The sequence below is a fragment of the Aplidium turbinatum genome, chromosome 17 (genome assembly GCF_918807975.1).
Source record: "Aplidium turbinatum chromosome 17, kaAplTurb1.1, whole genome shotgun sequence".
In the NCBI taxonomy this organism is placed as follows: Eukaryota; Metazoa; Chordata; class Ascidiacea; order Aplousobranchia; family Polyclinidae; genus Aplidium; species Aplidium turbinatum.
Genome location: NC_137488.1, coordinates 5,492,006 through 5,511,115, shown reverse-complemented (window position 1 = coordinate 5,511,115; position 19,110 = coordinate 5,492,006).

Below are 19,110 nucleotides of genomic sequence, written 5' to 3'. Positions count from 1 at the left end.
CTAGAGATACAGTAATAAAAGTGCTTTTTGGGGTATCTGACTTTTTAGATGTGAGTTGCATATATAACAAACAAACAGAAAACTTCAAAATGTCAGTCATTGGGGCAAAACGGGACAGAGCTGCTTGGGGCAGGATGGGACATCTGTTCTGCTTATAATGGGCGTGGCAATTTTGTATGTGATTTTTATGGAAAAAAGTAGTCTGTCATTTTGCCCTGATGTAATTACGTGTGCTGTAAATGCAAGTCATTTTTGAAATTACAAGATATTATCAGTAGATTTGTGGTTTTACAGGTGATTCCTTCTATGAACAATACGCGTCCCGTCCTGCCCCAGGTGTGGGGCAAGATGGGACAAATTAATTTTTTTTGTTTTAGTTAATTATAAGGTCATGCGATACTAACTGAGTCTTTGTATCTTGCTGGTTGGTAGTGGTGTGCAATAGAAATAACATGATACCAAAGTTACCGATATTGATAAAAAGGAATTCTGCAAAATATCGATTAAAGTTAAGTGTCCCGTCCTGCCCCACCTTCCCCTAGCTATTGTTAGCCTACACTTGGTAGAAATACTTCAGTTTTGTGAGACCTTGGCTAAAATAGCGCTAGAAATTAGCGCTGACGCTGAAGCCGTCAATTTTTTAAGAGTTGACGCAGTACTTTACGCCGTAAAGTTTTTAAGCAATTCGCGCTGACGCTGACGCCGTCAATTTATTTCATTGACGCGTACAACACTGTACTTATGTAGCAATAAAACTAAAAAACTGGTATTCATCTAAAATGGACTGGCTTGCAATTAGCATAAAAATTAGCATAAACATAAAAGCAACATGCAAAAAATAAAAGATAGTGACACTATAGGCAGTGGCGCCGCTAGACCTTCAACATTGGGGAGGGCAAAATATTGACAGTGCAAGACAGTAGCATAGTAAAAAAATTTGAAAGAGGGGGTGATGACAGCCGGCGGGCGAAGCCCGATGGCGTGTTCGCCGAAGGCGTCACTTAGCGGCGGGGGGTCTGGAGGGCTTCCCCCAGAAAATTTTGAAAAATTACTTTCAGTTTGGTGCATTTTGAGAGCATTTTCAGCAAAATTGTGGGTATGAACATTTCTGTAAAATGGTGCTGTCCGGTGGCATAGCAAAAGGATAAAATCATGTTTTCTTAGGCATTTTTCGGAAATAAAGCTAAGTCTCTATGTTTTCTTGTTGCTAATTCCAGACTGAGATATTTGAATGTTTGGTATTGGCAAAACTCGCTCTTTTAATGCAGTTTCGTTTAAAATTAGGCAAACTTTGTTTTTGAGACATAGGTTGATTGCTTTTTTTTGCGAGATTATTACACTTTTATTATTTATCAATTTTCTCCTTGGTTGATTCAAAAAACGATCTTATTCAGGTAAGTCACTAGCTTTTATGCTCTGAAGTCAACCCAAAGTTTAGAAAATGTAACGTCATAGAGGTCATACATCTTGATGAGTGTCAAACAAAAAGCTTTGAGACAATGAAGTTACAAATTAAATTTTATTGAAATACTTTTGTGAGTGTTTGCCTGGACAAATGAATTAAGGTTCAGACTTTAAGGAAAAAAAGCTATTGATTTGTTTTCTTTTTGAAGTTACTTTAGGCTATTTCTGATATATTCAAGTTTTGTATAACGAATAGCTGTTTAGATGTTAATCTAGATCGAACAAGCGATTTCAGCAGTTGCAAATGGCTTGCATCCTTGCACAGTTTGACGAGAAATTACATCATAGGCTAAAACTTTTCTTGTAAACAATGTATTAACATCCGTAAATTCAATTTGAAAGGTTGAAACCCCCCTCCCTTGGCTACGCCACTGGTGCAAGACAGTGGTATATTATTTAATTTCTCCTGTTTTCTACCAGGGCTGGAAAAACTGTTTAGCTTCCCGGGAATCTGTTTTTTAGAGAAAAAATTTCCCGCGGCTTACAATCACGATAATGAGAACCTTATATTTTACTGATCTCCGGAGCTGACGTAAACCTTAAAAGTCATGTCGACATATTCTTGATGCCCCCTTATCGAAAATTGTTCTTTGTATTACCGCTTTGAAGGAGGATTACGACTATGAACAAAAGAATAAATTTTAAACTTCATTTTTAATTGAAAAGACATGACGTAATGTCTTCCAACCTTAGTTATATATTTTTTCATTGCGTAACGTCTTGTAGGAATAAATTGAAAATCAGTATGACCACTCAAAATAAAAGCAATGGGACTACGAATCCTCACTAAACCAATCAATCATTGGTCTTGTTGCACTGAAGATGACAACCTTATATTTTACTGATCTCCGGAGCTGACGTAAACCTTAAGGCATAGATCTGTTGACTCAATGCAAACCCTTAGAAGGTTGGGGGGGGAGGCTGTCAATTCAACTGTTTTGTATCAACAGTTGTATCTCTAAAACCACTGAGGCTGCGACTACGGGATTTCTTGACTTTTCCTAACTTTTATTCACCTCTATAGAGCTGAAATTTTGAGCGAATAAAGGTTATAAATTGAAAGATATAAGGCATTTCTCAGCACATCCTTTAAAATATTTCATATTCTATTGTGAAACATTTTCCCACCAGCTGGATGAAAGTAATTAATTTGGTCCATGTCTCGTTAATCCTAACTGTTTCACAGCGTGAAGGGCATTTGCTGTATGTAAAATAATGTAAAAAAAATTAATCACAACATTACTATGCACGTTCTTCATTACTCTACCAAAAAATAATGTGTAAACTCACGCTACAAATTACACTCATAAGTGACCTCAACATTTCAACGTATATGAGCAGTTCTAAAATTCACATAGTTTTAATTTTCAGATATGCTCAGCGTGAATAATTTTACAAAGTGAATCCCAAATTTTGAAACCGTGCCAAAATAACAGAGATATCACTCCTAAAGCATAAAAAGAATTGACAGTCCCCCCCCCAAACTGAGCAAGACTCCAGGAGCCCAACCTTCTAAGGGTTAAAAGTCATGTCGACTTATTCTTGATGCCCCCCTTATCGAAAATTGTTCTTTGTAGTACCGCTTTGAAGGAGGATTAGGCTACGACTATGAACAAAAGAATAAACTTCATATTTGTATTGAAAATACATGACGTAATGTCTTCCAACCTTATCACATTTTTTTCATTACGTAATATTTACCACCACCAAACCACTTTTGACGATCGAATTTGTTAATTTATTATTCGGTAAAATGTTTAGATGATGTCACGTCATTACGCCAATTTGAGATATAATTTCATTCATGACGTCGTATGGATGAAAAACTTTTACAAGTTTTATATGCGCGCGGAAGAAGTCATGGGTGTGTGAGGTATCAAAAATTTAACAGGTTGTTATTTTTCTACATCAATGTGACGTTAGTTAAAAAGTCTATATCTTTGCTTCTGTAAAAAATCTTTTTATCTACTGTACACTTTAGTCATCAAGGTTTTCCATACTTTGTTTTAAAGAGAGAGCTTTTACCTCCCCCCCCCCCCCCCCCCCCCCCTTGCAACTTGAGTTGACTTACTTGAGGTTGGGATCCAAATATTAAAAAAATAATATTAATATGTATTAAAAAAAAAAAAATTAAAAAGATGATGCCCAAAACATTGGGGGGGGCAGCTGCCCCGCCTGCCCCCCCCCCCTGCCGGCGCCACTGACTATAGGTAATTTCTTTTTACTTTTTGTTAAGTAGCAATGTTCAGTAACTAGTACTTTTTGAGTAGTTTTATTTTTCATTACTTTCTACTTTCACTTGTTCAGTTTTATGCCAAAGTAGCGTTACTCGAGTAATTTTATATTTTGTCAAGTAGAAAGTTGTAACTTTGATAAAAATCTGTTAAAATGGTATCATTTCTAAGAAAAAAAAATATTTTAAAGAGAAATTGTAAAAAATGAAAAGTTTTGTTAAAAAGAATTGTTAAAACGAAAAGTTTATCTTCCTAAGACCTAAATGATTCATTAAAAATTAAACTATTAGGCTAAGTGAGATATTTTATGACTAAAAATATTGGGATTTTGAAATACTTTTTCAAAACTTGATGAAATGTGTGTTTTTTGACTGCAAAGTTTACTAATTCTACTTGAGTAATTTAAAAGATCAGCACTTTTTTACTTCAACTTGAGTGATAATGTGCTCTGGTACTTTCTACTTGTAATTGTAACGAATTAGAATTGACCTTCAGTAACTGTACTTTTACTTGACTATTCAAATGGACTACTTTTTACACCTCTGTTCAACATCTATCTCTAAAGATTAAACAGGGGCCCATAACATTTGAAAAGCAGTAATTATGCCACATACGGAGCAAACCGCAAAACGGACTCCTATTTTAACACACACAATTCAAAGCAAAGAAAGTACTAAAAATTTTTAGGAATTGCAGTACAGTCCCCAACACTTTACAAAAAAAATTGATAAGACCTTAAAGTTATAGGCCTATTACTTTATAACTAATTGGGTATTTAGTAAAAGTTTGGGGCAAGCCTGTTCAGGCATTCACTTTCAAAAACAGTAGCATCTCAAAATGAGTGTCACTTTATCCAGCTCGTTTCGGCCTCAAAATGTCTTTATCGGTGGCAAAAACTCTTTCAATAGCAGCACTTGAAGGGATTGCAGTGTTTGTTTTAATAAACAACCTTTCGATTGTCGGATGCTTAAAGAAAAAGTCACAGCTAAAGAAAAAGTCACGTCACAGCTATGAAACCTTTTTTGTCAAGCTGAGATGCCCGCATAGTACGTGTATTTGACTTCTTACAGTGAAATAAATGTTAAATTAAGCTGCTAATTATTATTGTTTTGATTAGTATGATATCGTTTTTGTTATTGTTTAAGAAAAATTATTGTAAACGTGACTTGAAAAAATTAATGCCTTACCATCTAGGAACCTCACCGCACATCACTGCATGCAACAGGGCCCGTGTCGTGGCCCCACTCCACCATTGCAGACTTAAAGCGTCCAACACCGGTTCGGAGTCGATTTAATGTTTTCCACTTTGCCCAAGGAGCGTTTGCTCCTGGGGGGAGGGACTCTGATGGTGGGGTCTTCATTTCAGTGTATGATGGGTCATTTTCGAATTGTTGTTTCCATTGCTTAAGTCTTGTTTCTTCTTTTGTTGAGGTTAGTGGCTGAACGTGTGTTAGGAAGCTTTTTCTTGATTTCAACCGGGTTTGTGCAGCAGTTTTTCCATATAGAGCAGTGGTTCCCAACCTTTTTGTTGTCACGGACCCCTTTAGACAAATTATTATTAATTCTGCGGACCCCTACCTAAATTTTGCCTGAAACTCAATTAACGTACTATTGACTATTGTAATAATTATGCTACTCAACTACTGTACTGTGTCATATTGCATTGCCGCTATGACTTCTGCGGCAAATATCAGGTTAAACAGTTGCTTAAATAAGAAAATGAATGAATTGTTCAAGAAATGTCAGCAGTATTTGAATATTAAGGTGACCCAAAGTGCCATGCTGAAACTTTTTCAACGTAAGCAAATTTAATGAGAGGGCTGTTGTTGCCTTTCCTGAACTAAACGACTGAACTGTGCTGGAGTTTTTGACAATGCAACACGCATGTCATCTTCAACGTCCAGGCGAATTTGATGTTTAGTTTTTATTGTAACAAGAGCTGAGTATCCTGCCTCGCAAAGGTAATTGGTTATGTATGGTAACAAAACAATAATCGCTTGCTTTGCCAAGAATGGGTAGGTTTGCAGTTGTGAGCACCAAAATTCTTCTACAGTTTTTGATTGAAATTCAATGCGTAATAACTCTTTTGATCTCAAATCAATTAGGTCATCTTTACTGAGATCGTCATCGCTAATGTTGCTCAGGTCAAAAAGAAAAGGATTTCGAATCCATGTTTCAACTTCGTGCGGCAGGTGTTCTAAATTGGTCCGATACTGATGAGCCCAGCCTCATGGGCGAAACACGTGTCTATCGCTGTCAATTCTTGCTACAAATCGGCTGCCGAGAAACATATTGTTGATTGGAAAGTCTGAATGGCTAGCGTGGAAGCTACACCATTATGGTTGGCGAATCGCAGTTGCTCGCTGTACTAGTGAGTGCTCAGCCTTGTGCTGATAGCCGGGAAGAACGCCCCTTTCTTCACAATGTCCTCTGCCCTGGCGCCTGCTGGTTTTGTTGGCTCTTTCTTTGTTTCCACAAAGATAAGAGTTAAACTGACTGGTAAAGCGGTGGTCGAATAAATTTGTGGCAGAATACGGTGCGATACTGATAAGCCCAGCCTCATGGGCGAAACACGTGTCTATCGCTGTCAATTCTTGCTACAAATCGGCTGCCGAGAAACATATTGTTGATTGGAAAGTCTGAATGGCTAGCGTGGAAGCTACACCGTTATGGTTGGCGAATCGCAGTTGCTCGCTGTACTAGTGAGTGCTCAGCCTTGTGCTGATAGCCGGGAAGAACGCCCCTTTCTTCACAATGTCCTCTGCCCTGGCGCCTGCTGGTTTTGTTGGCTCTTTCTTTGTTTCCACAAAGATAAGAGTTAAACTGACTGGTAAAGCGGTGGTCGAATAAATTTGTGGCAGAATACGGTGCGATACTGATAAGCCCAGCCTAATTTTTCTTCATAAGGAAAATTTAAAACTTGAAAAGCTTGGACTTTGGTAAGTCTTTGTTAATTCTTATATTTAAAATAACATAAACTAAACACCAGCTATACTCATGGGCGACTCTAAGGCCAACGAGTTTAAATATCAAAGAACCTTGGTTGTGCAAGCATCCAGCCAGTCCTGGCTTGATGTAAGCACTTTCATCAGCTTCTTTATGCAAGATGGCTTCCTTGCAAAGTATGGAAAGGAGCTAAAAGCTGTGCGTGCCAAAAGCCTGCGGCAGCACATTTTCACCGTTACATTCTCAGCTTCTGAAAATGAAACCAAATCCGTGCTGATGGAACAGCTGGCGCTAGACCATCAGTCACCCGTGACCTACAAGCACAAGGAAGTAGGTTACGTGATCAAAGTATGGCGACCGATGCCACCATGCGACGTGATCACATTATATCCAGTGCCGGACGAGTGGCATCTGGATTTAATAAATGAGTTTGCTTGCCAAGCAAACTGGGGAAATGTTTACCAGATGGTTAAAGGTAAACACAAGCAGCACCCCACCATCTGCAACGAGTTTCTGCATGTGTACCTGCAGAACTCGCCAACATCCCAGAGAAGGTGCAGATGTTTGGTGAATGGATCTCCATCACCAAGCCTGGAGAAGGACATTTGCCACTCTGCCAGATTTGCAAAGCCCGGGGACACCTAACATCAAAGTGCCCCACGAAACCGAAAAAGACCCAGGCCAATCCACATCGAGACGGGGCGTCCAAAACTGATCCACCCCGTGACCGGGCGTCCAAGCCGACCAGAAACCGGACGCCAAAAAGAAGAACAAGACACTCCCGGGACAGGAGCGACAAAGTACACTCAAAACGCTCCCAGGATTCGTCACCGGCCAGGTACCATCTCCCCTGCCATGTTTGCCGATCAACAGGCCTTCACAAGCCTGGATGTGACGCAATAGAAAAGTTCCGGGAAATGTGTAGTGGAAGAGGAAGAGGCAGAACCCCCCCCCCCCCGCCCCAAACAACAGGAAGAGGAAGACCCCCCCCACGAGCGACGATGGCTTTACCACCGTGGGCAAAGGAGGGAAACACAATCCCAAAACCCACGTGCGCAGCATTTTCTCGCCAGATGCTGAATTGGATAAGCCCATGTCCAACACAGAGTCCAAGACATCGACTCCAAAAGAACTCGCACACACGCGGAGATCGGTTACCCAACCTGAATCTCCGAAGACGATGAATCCCAGAGATCATGACGCATCCCACGCCAGCTCCAAGGATGCGTCGGTCTCAGTTGACAATGACAACTCGTCAACTGATTCGGAGTCCTTTTCTTCGAGAGAGTCTCCGCGGGCTGGACTGCCCGGGACCTCTCCTCCCCATCGAAATGTCTTCAGTTCGGTGGGTGAGCTCACGGACTCAGATGACGATCTAGCCATCCACACGGCCTAGTCCAACCTCTTAAACTTTAACCTGCTGCTTTCTCTATCTATAATCATGTTCGCAGATACGGAGAGTGACGATTCGGACGCCGGACTGGGCAACCTCAAGGTTGGCTCAATGAACATCAACGGAATATCCAAGAAATTGCGAGATGTCAAAAACTTCTTTACATCTCACAGACTCTCTGTACTGGCAATACAAGAAACACACAGAATCCCCACCGATCAACTTGAGACGTGGGCACAACATAACAATTACACAACATACACCAACATAGAACCTGATAGAACCCCCTTCTATGCAGGGACAATGTTCATCGTAAAGAAGGACATACACGATAGGTCCGAAATCACACATCACACCATAGTACAAAATCGAATACATCACCTAAACATCAAATGTGGTAAAAATAACATAAACATATTCAATGCATACCTTCCGCAGAGCAGCGGAGAGAGAAAGTCATGTCTTGAACTGCTCTCCGATGCTATGCTGGAATATGAACATGAACATGTGGTCTTACTTGGTGATTTTAACATGATCCTTGATCCGTTGGACACTGCTAAGCCGCAAAACTTCAAAACTACACAGGATAAAACATCACTTACAACACTCATACGTCATAACCAATTGACAGATATATTCAGACAAGAACATCCATACAAAAGACTGTTCACATACAAAAACCGCAATAGAGGGACCAGGATAGATAGAATATACACAAATCAACATGCACTTGAAAATTATCATAACATCAAACATGAATACTTCACATCATCAGACCACTGCACATTACCGATAATTCATCTCAAATATCAACAACACATCAAATGGGGTGAATATTCATACAAAATCAATAATAGCATATTACAATATGCACACGTCATAACAGAGCTCGAAACGGCTTGGGAAAATTGGACCTTTAACGTACCACAAATGGAACCACCAGACATGCTAATATGGTGGGATCAAGGCAAAGAAATGTTGAAAAATCGACTGATCGAACTCTCGCAAGATGTCGCACTCAAGCGCAGAGAAGATTACAATCAGGCTAAAAATATGCTCTTCACTCTGGACGCTCATCCAAACCACGACTTGGAAGAACGTCGACCGGAACTCTTGGAGAAAATCCAAAATTTCTACGATTATAAAGCAATCGGATCGCAAATCAGATCCAGAACAACTCCAACAAGCGATGAAGAGCCCTCCAAAAGCTTCTTCAAAGCAGAAGAGAGGAATTGTAAAAGTAGCTCTATCACTGAGATACATGGCACAAACAACACAACTCTAACCAAAAAAGAAGACATTCTTAAAGAAGTACACAGCTTCTATCACTCCCTATGGGGTGTGGAAGACGACATTAACCCTCAAGAACAAGAAAACTACTTGAACATTCTTGGAGAGGCCAAAATTGAGGAAGACGCAGCTGAACAAGCGGAACAGCTGATCAGTCTAAAAGAAGTAAAAACCGCCATCGATTCACTTAACAAAGATTCTGCACCTGGATCAGATGGTCTCGGCTCATTACTCTACCAAAAATGCTGGCATTTCCTGAAACACGACATTCTAGAGATGCTCACAAATTGCTACTTGAGAAAAACAATGACTCCCTCAATGAGAGAAGCAAAAGTGAAGTTAATCTTTAAAAAAGGTGAAAAAGAAAAGCTCAAAAATTGGAGACCGATCTCTCTGCTCAACACAGACTACAAGATCTTAAGTAAAATCCTCTCCAACAGACTCACACACATGATCACAAACCTGATTTATTCGAATCAGAAATGTGGACTGCCAAACCGCAGAATAGAGCATGTCACTATGAACATACTAGCTGCCCTGGAAGCATCTCAAACACAACACAGGGACTTGTACATCATGATAACCGACTTTGAAAAGGCATTCGATAGAGTTAGTCACTCCTTCCTCTATGGAATCCTGAAGAAACTCGGAGTAAAACCAATAATGATGAATTACCTGTCTTTGGTTTACAACAAAACAAAAAGCAAAATAGAAATGAATGGAGCCTTAACAAAACGAATCAACGTCAAAAGGGGCATTCGACAAGGTTGTCCCCTCAGCATGCTCTATTTCATAATCTGTGCTGACGTGTTGACCCGTCGCATAGAGAAAAACCATCTGATCAACGGTTTTCGCTTTTCCAAGCTGACAATCAAAATCCAGCAATATGCGGACGACACTACATTCCTCACAAGAGACATTCCATCTCTCAAAGAAATCAACAAAGAACTAGCCATCTACCAGACGATGTCCGGCCAGAAAGTGAACCAGGGAAAGACCCAGATCCTGGCGTCCAAACCTGACCTGGCCCAAAGAGCTCAGCAACTCTTTCCAGAAGCTACGATCTTGAACAACGTCAAGATCCTGGGCATCTGGCTAGGCACAAACAAAACAGAACTCGACAAGATGAACTGGCAGACCGCCATCAGGAAAACACAAACGATCGCCAACATCCACAAACCACGAAGACTCTCCCTCTATGGAAAGATTTCCATCATCAACACTCTCATGGTACCCGTCACTTTGCATCTCAGTAGAGTGCTGATGCCAACGAAACAACACATCAAAGAACTAAACAAAATCCTCTTTGACTTCCTCTGGTATCCTTCACCATTCGAACAGCTCCAGAGAAGCAAAACACTTCCTCCTGTCAAAGATGGAGGCATCAACATGGTGGACATCCAATCAAAATTCCAAACTAGTCGCATAGACAGAATTCGTCACCTCTTCCCACTAGAAGACGCCACCGAAATCTGGCACGAATGGGCCATGTTCAATTTGAGCTACAGAATGAGACACATTAATCCTCATCTGTTCTCCAACAGCATTCCGCATGCCCCAATTCCAAACGAAATGTATGCGGACATCTTCAAGACCTTTTGCAAACTCAAAGGCTTGAAACACGACTGGGAAAATACTTCCTGCAAAAACATCTATATCAATCTGAAAACCCAAAATGAAAAGAAGATTAACAAGATTGATCAAAACGGAAAGAAGATTCCTTGGAACGAAATTCTTCTAAGAAATAAAGAAATCAAATTTCTCCTTCCACCTCACCTATCCTCGATGTCCTTTCGAATTGCACATGGAGGATACAAATGGGGAGATTTTAATAGATCAATACATTCTGACAGAATAAAAAATTGCAAATTCTGCAGAAAACCTGAAGATAATGTGGCCCACGTCCTCACCAAGTGCTCCTTTGCGCTAGGAATATGGGAACGCCTGAAACAACAATATCTTGACCTAACCAACGAAGACATGGAAATAACAAAGGACATGATCCTCTACAACCAAATCCCTGACGGACAGAAGAACAACCTGATTCTTTTGACCATGATGAATGTCGCCAAACACACCATCATCCAAAAAAAGATATCTCTGGACATAGGCGACACATACATACAGGACACAAAACGGTCCACCATCCAAGCCCTGTGGGTCATCATGACAAAAACGAAAGACATAACACAAAAACATAACATTCCTTTGTCATCTGACATTTCTACTCCTTCTAAACCTCCTCCTACGGTCAGAAGAAAGAAGAACCAGTCGAGATCCACTCTTCAACCGCCCTCTCAGTCGTCCTCGGTGGTAGGGATGACTGATTGCAGCGGTGGATCTCACTAGCACAGTACGGTCGTAGATCATCTTTGAAGAAGCTTAGACAGCCAAGGGCGTAACAACCCACCTTTAACCCGTCCCTCTCACTCATCTGCAACGGCCTGATGCCGGAAGAGTGATTGCAGCGGGGATCTTCAACCGTCCCTCTCCGTCGTCCCACTCGTCCTGGGATGACAGGATTGCAGCGGCCCACTCCAAGATGACTCTGGGGTCAGCGAAAGCTACCCTCCCTCTGGCCGCTCCTCTCTGGCATCTCCGCCAAATGAGATGTCAGACTGCAGTGGCCCGTTTTCTCCAAACAGGTGCCCTTCTTCAAGCGGGCAACAAGAAGATACACACACACAAACAAACTCAAATAAAATTAAAAAATTAATTATCTACCAAAACGCGCTAGTTCTCATGCTTGACCCGCCATCTCCTAGTCTGCTCCAAAGATCAGCAAGAGGAAAGTCGAGACAGGCAGATCAGCTTGAGGCAGCCACTAACCAAACATTTATATCCACAGATTACCATCTACCGCGGTGGGTCCCTTCGGTCGTAGTGAGTCCCTCGCCTCCCTGGTAGGTATCTTCCATGTAAGTATGGTGTGCCTGCTGAGTGTTTGGGTGTGTGGACGGCTCCCGGAGCGGACGCACTAATGATGAGACAGGAAACAAATCCATTCTATATGGAAAGTTTGTAAACCTGCAAGATGTAGTGGTATCCATCTTGAACTCTGAGCGTTGCGCGAAAAAAAAAAAAAAAACCCAGCCTCATGGGCGAAACACGTGTCTATCGCTGTCAATTCTTGCTACAAATCGGCTGCCGAGAAACATATTGTTGATTGGAAAGTCTGAATGGCTAGCGTGGAAGCTACACCATTATGGTTGGCGAATCGCAGTTGCTCGCTGTACTAGTGAGTGCTCAGCCTTGTGCTGATAGCCGGGAAGAACGCCCCTTTCTTCACAATGTCCTCTGCTCTGGCGCCTGCTGGTTTTGTTGGCTCTTTCTTTGTTTCCACAAAGATAAGAGTTAAACTGACTGGTAAAGCGGTGGTCGAATAAATTTGTGGCAGAATACGGTGCGATACTGATGAGCCCAGCCTCATGGGCGAAACACGTGTCTATCGCTGTCAATTCTTGCTACAAATCGGCTGCCGAGAAACATATTGTTGATTGGAAAGTCTGAATGGCTAGCGTGGAAGCTACACCGTTATGGTTGGCGAATCGCAGTTGCTCGCTGTACTAGTGAGTGCTCAGCCTTGTGCTGATAGCCGGGAAGAACGCCCCTTTCTTCACAATGTCCTCTGCCCTGGCGCCTGCTGGTTTTGTTGGCTCTTTCTTTGTTTCCACAAAGATAAGAGTTAAACTGACTGGTAAAGCGGTGGTCGAATAAATTTGTGGCAGAATACGGTGCGATACTGATAAGCCCAGCCTCATGGGCGAAACACGTGTCTATCGCTGTCAATTCTTGCTACAAATCGGCTGCCGAGAAACATTCCTATGCGATTTTCAAGAAATGTTTTCCGATTGAAAATTTTTCATTGTTCTCATAATAAAAGATATGCGTGTATTATAGCAATAGTTAAACCGAAAATTACGTCATGAGTGTTTGTCACAATAGTGACGTCACAGCTTCCACTGGATGCGTGCAGTAGCGTTGGCAAGAAGGTCCAGGATTACCTTTGAACCCTGACCTGAGATGATTTAAGGGCGCAAAACCTTTCTGAAGGCTTCGAAAAATTAAAGAAAATGATGCATATTTGCTATAGTGCATTTTTAGCAGTATCTTGCTTCAGGGATTTGGGAACGTAATAGGTACTGAGCAAAAATTAGCTTCTGAACATCTTGGATGCATGTATATGCATTATTATCAAATTCCCATCAGCACAGGTGTCACCGGCTAAGTGGGGTTTCGGCCTTAAAATCTTATTCTTGTGGCCGACCTGTCACAACCCACGCCCTACGCTTGTTTTATGTTCCCTTCGCAAATCAACAATGTAACTTTTATTGAAAAGTATCGTATTCCTAATTATCTTATGTCCTTCCCAGTTGTTGATATCTCATGTAGATTGCCTTTCTCACCTCACCAAAGCGAAGCGTGTAAGAAAGGCTTGTTTTCATCTACTCACAATTCAGTATGTTTTAGAGTGTCAGGAGCCTAAGCTTTGCGGTATGTTCATAACGGAAGGTTCACAACTTTCAACCGATTTTTCTTTTTTTTTTTCTACTCAGGCGTGAGACAAGTTTTGGAAAGAGTAAATTCTAACTAAATTTCTCAGTTTGAACGATCAAGGACTGGGACAGTGGGACAGCTTTGATAGATACGTACATACAGTTTTTTTTAAGGTTTGGTTTGGGTGACCGCTAAGTAGTTTTAAGAGACCGCAAGTGTTTCATTTAAATACCAAAAAATAGCCAAAAAATGGCCATAACTACATAGAATCAACGCAACATAAAATGAACTATTCGACAAGGCACAGCTTAAATGATTGTGACAGCGACCAAACAGCCTGCCCAACACGGCCGTCAAACAAGTTTGCTGCACAATCAAACAAAGTGTGCTTGTTGGCTTCTGTTTGTTATGTTTCCACACGAAAAAACTGATCATTATGCGCCATAAATCAGAAATAAACGTTGACGAGTATCGAAGGTGCACTTCTTTTGTGAATCACTCTTTGATTCAGCTGTTAGCTGTACCTCCACTTATTCTTTTTTCCGGACGTAAACTGTTGATCGTAGGCTATATTCGTATTATCGACAAGACATAGCGAGAAACAACCATTACTTTTTTACTGTAGTTGCAAGTCCAAATTTTGGGAAATCGCTAGAGAAATTTGGGGGACCGTTTCGGTCCCCAAAACACCTTAAAAAAAACACTGCGTATATTATATACATCGAATGTTTATAACGTGAAATGTCTGGTTATCATTAACAATTTCTAGAATTATAATAGCCTACATATTGCCATAGTGTTTTGGTGTAACAGTACAGCGACATATTTTTTTAGAATATGTTAGGCTGCCTACAGCATAGTGCCAGGCATTAGTTCATTAACTGTATTCTATGGGTGGTGGGTTAAGCTGTTGCGCTTGCATTTAAAAAAGAAAACTTATTTAAAACTGCTATTTTATTTCATAATTTTTTTGTATCAAGCTACGTTGACTATAATTTCCATTTACCTAATTATATTTTTAAAAACACACAAAAACTAAACCGCTAAAAGTAAACATTTTTCTCAATTAAAGGGTAGGAAAATTTCATAAAACTGTATTGCTATTACGGTATGCAAGTGCATGTACTACAAGAATATTTTGGAGCCTGTCCAGGCGATAATGAACTTACAAAAGCCGAGCTACGAAAAAAAGATCGATCATTAGTGGCTAAACTGCGGTTAATCAGCGACTCAAGTTGGACCGATGAGATTTCATCAGTTCCATCGTTCTCCGACTGGGGGGAAGCCGCTAGAGGATGGCTGCCTTCTAAACCTATCCACAACAAGTATAATCCATTAAAAGCAAATAGAAAGTTATCTAACTGGAAGTATCCAACTCAAGATGACTTGTACCACCAAGAAGATGAGCCGATGCATCTGAAATGGAGAGATATTGTTAAATACTCGTCTAATGCCGTGAAACCAAATCAGATTCCTAATCCAACCACTACCAAACAAAAATCTAAAATGCTGTTGAAAGTCGAGCTTAAGCTTGATAGAAAACGGTTAGAAAAAATGTCTGTTGACCATGAAGTTTCATCTGAATTCCCTTTTAAAACGGAAAAGATTTCTTCAGAGAAATTTGATTTCAAAGAGCGAAAGAAGTCGAAAAATCATCTGTTTAATTCAAGTAGTTCAAGTACTGTTGCATCTAAATGTGAAAGTAAATCAACTGTGACAATGCCATCAGTGTTTCCAAGTCAAAATGAAATCAGCAAAGTGAAGAAAATAAACGGATGGGCAAAATTTATTTCGAAACTTCCACGATTAAACCAACAAATTAAGGAAGACAATAAATTAGTCAGGGGATTGTCCTCAAGAGCACGTTCCAGAGAAAAGCCCCAGCCTTCCACCTTGATTGAGTTAGATTTTGGTTCAATCAACGACGAAAAAGCAAACATGCACCACCCCTTCTCCGAAAATCTTCCAAACTACGCTTTAGAGCAGAAAAATGCCAGAAAAAAAGAAAAATTGCGATCTTTATTGAAAAGAAGGGAACATATTGCCAGTGTCTTGAAAAGTAGTAAAAATCTGGATGCCAGTAATGATAGTACAAGGAAAGAAAATAAACATTCTCACTTTAGCTTACATGTTGTTCTTCCGTCTATTTCCGACAAATCAAAAGAAGGCGACACCAATCTAAAACAAGAAAGCACTCTTGTTACACATGTTAATGCTGAACCTTCAAAAGTGCTACTACCAGAAAGAAATTCTCTCTTGTGTAGCCCAATTCAAAGCAAATCGGATTATTCAACTCATTCCAGTGTACCTGAAAAGGCAAAGCGAGTGGATAAATACTATGATTGGATGTTTTCTCCCTTTTTTCCTCCTGTTATAGATCAGAATATTTCATTATCCACAGATTTGACTAAAAAAGCCACTAAAGTTAGCAAAAAGCATTTATCCAATATGATTGCCATAACCCAAGGTACCATCCAAGCTGGAATAACCAGCAATTCGATTCACAAACTTCAAAGAACAGCGGCATATAAAAGCCTAAATGGAACACAAAGTTTCTCCCTTACCAGTTGCGTTTTATCGGTTGCTAAATCCCTGAACAAAAACGTGTAGGCCAGCATTCATAAGCTTGTTTAGCAAACTGCTGAGACGGTATCGGCCAATATGGACAAGAACTTATGAAGAGAATTATACTATGATTCCAACCATTTCTTTTAAACTAGCCTATCGGTACGTTTTTGCCATGGGCACTTTTCGAAACTAGATTTTGTGCCACTTTAATCTTATTTAGTTTCGTGAAAACTATGCAAAAGTAACTTTACCCCAAGATGTGAAGAACAAAGAATGCAAATCGTGTTTAATTGGACTGTATCCACAAATTTAAAAAAAAAAAAAAAAAAAAAAAAAACTGGACTGAAAACAAAGAAAGTTGACAAATGTTCTTATAGTTATCAAAAATGTTGTTTTATATAGGGTAGGCCTACGTAGCCTACAATCATGGCTTTACTCATATCATAACCTTAAAATTTAAAGATGCACAAAACAAATCTGAATTGAAGCCTTATCAACATCATGGTATTTTAAATTAACTTTTTAAATTTTAAATTAAATTTTTAAATTAACTTTTTGTATGATTTCAAATAGAGTTACATTTTCATTCATTATTGCTACAGCACTTGACGCACGACTTGTTTGTTACCTAGCTTGTTGAATATTGATATTTCATGAATATCATTTTATACCGTAGTAGTTTATCAAGTGCATGGTGCAAGAAGCTGAATTTACGAACATTACTGCTTGGATAAGTTGATTACTAAATCGCTTCTGATCGATTTTGAGTTGTTTTAAAAATTTTAGGCTGGTCATGGGATACTTCTAATTTGGAAAGCTTTGGGCGACTTGATTGTAAAATCACATTTGTGCTGGAAAATGTGCTGCCTTTGTGCTCATTCAGCTATTTCTGATATGCCACGTATTTTTTTTTAAATAATTCCGGACTTTTGTTCGGTACTCGTTCCAAAGCAATCTCTCAACGACACTAAAGTCGGTCATCAAAGTTCATGGGCTATTCCTTTCAAAAGTAACCTTTGAAAAACTAATGTTAATGTAAAATTATGCTGCAAAAGTAAAGACGTGAGTTGTAGGACGAGTTCTATTATTTTTTATTCGTTTCTGAAATAGAAATGGAGTTAAGAAACTGAATGGCTTACCACAACATGTTTTAGGAGGTTTTAGGAGTGAATCATTATCAGTACTGAGAGAATTTAAGTATTTATTTAACTTTCAAGTGTAGCCTAACCAATCTATCTGAAAGCTCTCTTTTTCGTAAATAGTAATTGTTCATATTCAGCAAATGTTAGTGGTCTATTTTATTTTTTTTTACTTTGGTAGGCTACAGGTATAGGCTATGTTATGTTGCATGTTTACTTGATGCCTATCTCTTGTATTTAGCGAAACACACAAAGTTTGCTGTACCGTATCATTGAGTATTTTACCTCTCCTGCTTTCTACAATTAGGCCTATCCTACTCTATCTTTATTTGCATATGCCAATGGATGAATGGATGTTCGTAGGCCGTACACTGCCAAAAACAAAACTGTATTTGTTTGTTGTATGTTGTTGTGTGCTTGATGCCGTGGCCGCACCTATGTATATTCATCGATACATAAGCCATACTTTAGAGTTAGATATTTGCATGCACATCGTAAACCATTACGGTTTTACCACCTTTTGTTGATTCTGTTACGGTATTTTATTTCCACAATGTTGTTTCTTCTGCATTCCGACAAAGAAAAATAAATTGAATTGATCAAACTTCCTTAAACCTCAGTCAGTCAGTTTATCTCTGTATGCAAAGTTTAGCTCAGGGGTTGTTAATCTTTTTTGCATGCGGGCCACTTCGCACTAGGAAAAGTATAATGTGATTCGGATCTAACAGCATTTGGGTGTTGTGAAGAAGGGAGCGTCTTCCTGACTATCAACACAAGGTTGAGCACTCACTATAGCCCAGCATCATAACTTAGGCAAAACACGATGTCCATCGCTATCAATTCTTTCTACAATCCGCTGCCGAGAAACATAGCCTTTATGTGTGTTCGAAAAAAGCTTTACCAATAATGAGGTCATAAAAAATCGACCGTCGGATCTAGATGACGACGATGAATATGATAGAACAAATAACAAAGAAAATATTTATCTTTAAATATTGTTACGTGCCTTTTTGGGGCTTTATTTTCGGGCTTTGTGGGACCATAAATGACCAAATGCCACCACTGTGTTAGTCTTGATTCTTTGTCTTGTTACAAAATACAAGAACAACGACAACTTGTGTTGTTTCGCAAAAAGTTATTTGGTTCATATTATCCACACTTTACATCTACTGAATCAATTTGCGTAAAAACAACACGGCAATTTTGTTTGTAATTGATCAGCAATAGTCTGTAGTAATTTTTAGTAACCAATCCACACAGCTTGTATACCATTAAATTTAAATCTGTTTCATTTCACATATTAAGGAAAGCTTTGATTAAACTTTGGTTCAGTTTCAAACGCATGTAGCCTGTTTAAGTTTTTATCTTGGACCTTTAACATCAAACGAAAAGGCTTTGAATAGCCTACTCTTATAACTAGGGCAACCAAAAGTCAATAAAGTCAAAATTTTTCTGCCTTGTTCAAAGTTTATAAAACGTCTAGAAACTAAATTTCAGGTTGACACGAAGAAAGGTTTCAAAGTTATTAAGTCAAAAAAAAGTCACATTTTTTGGTTAGGTCAAAATTTTTTTTAAACGT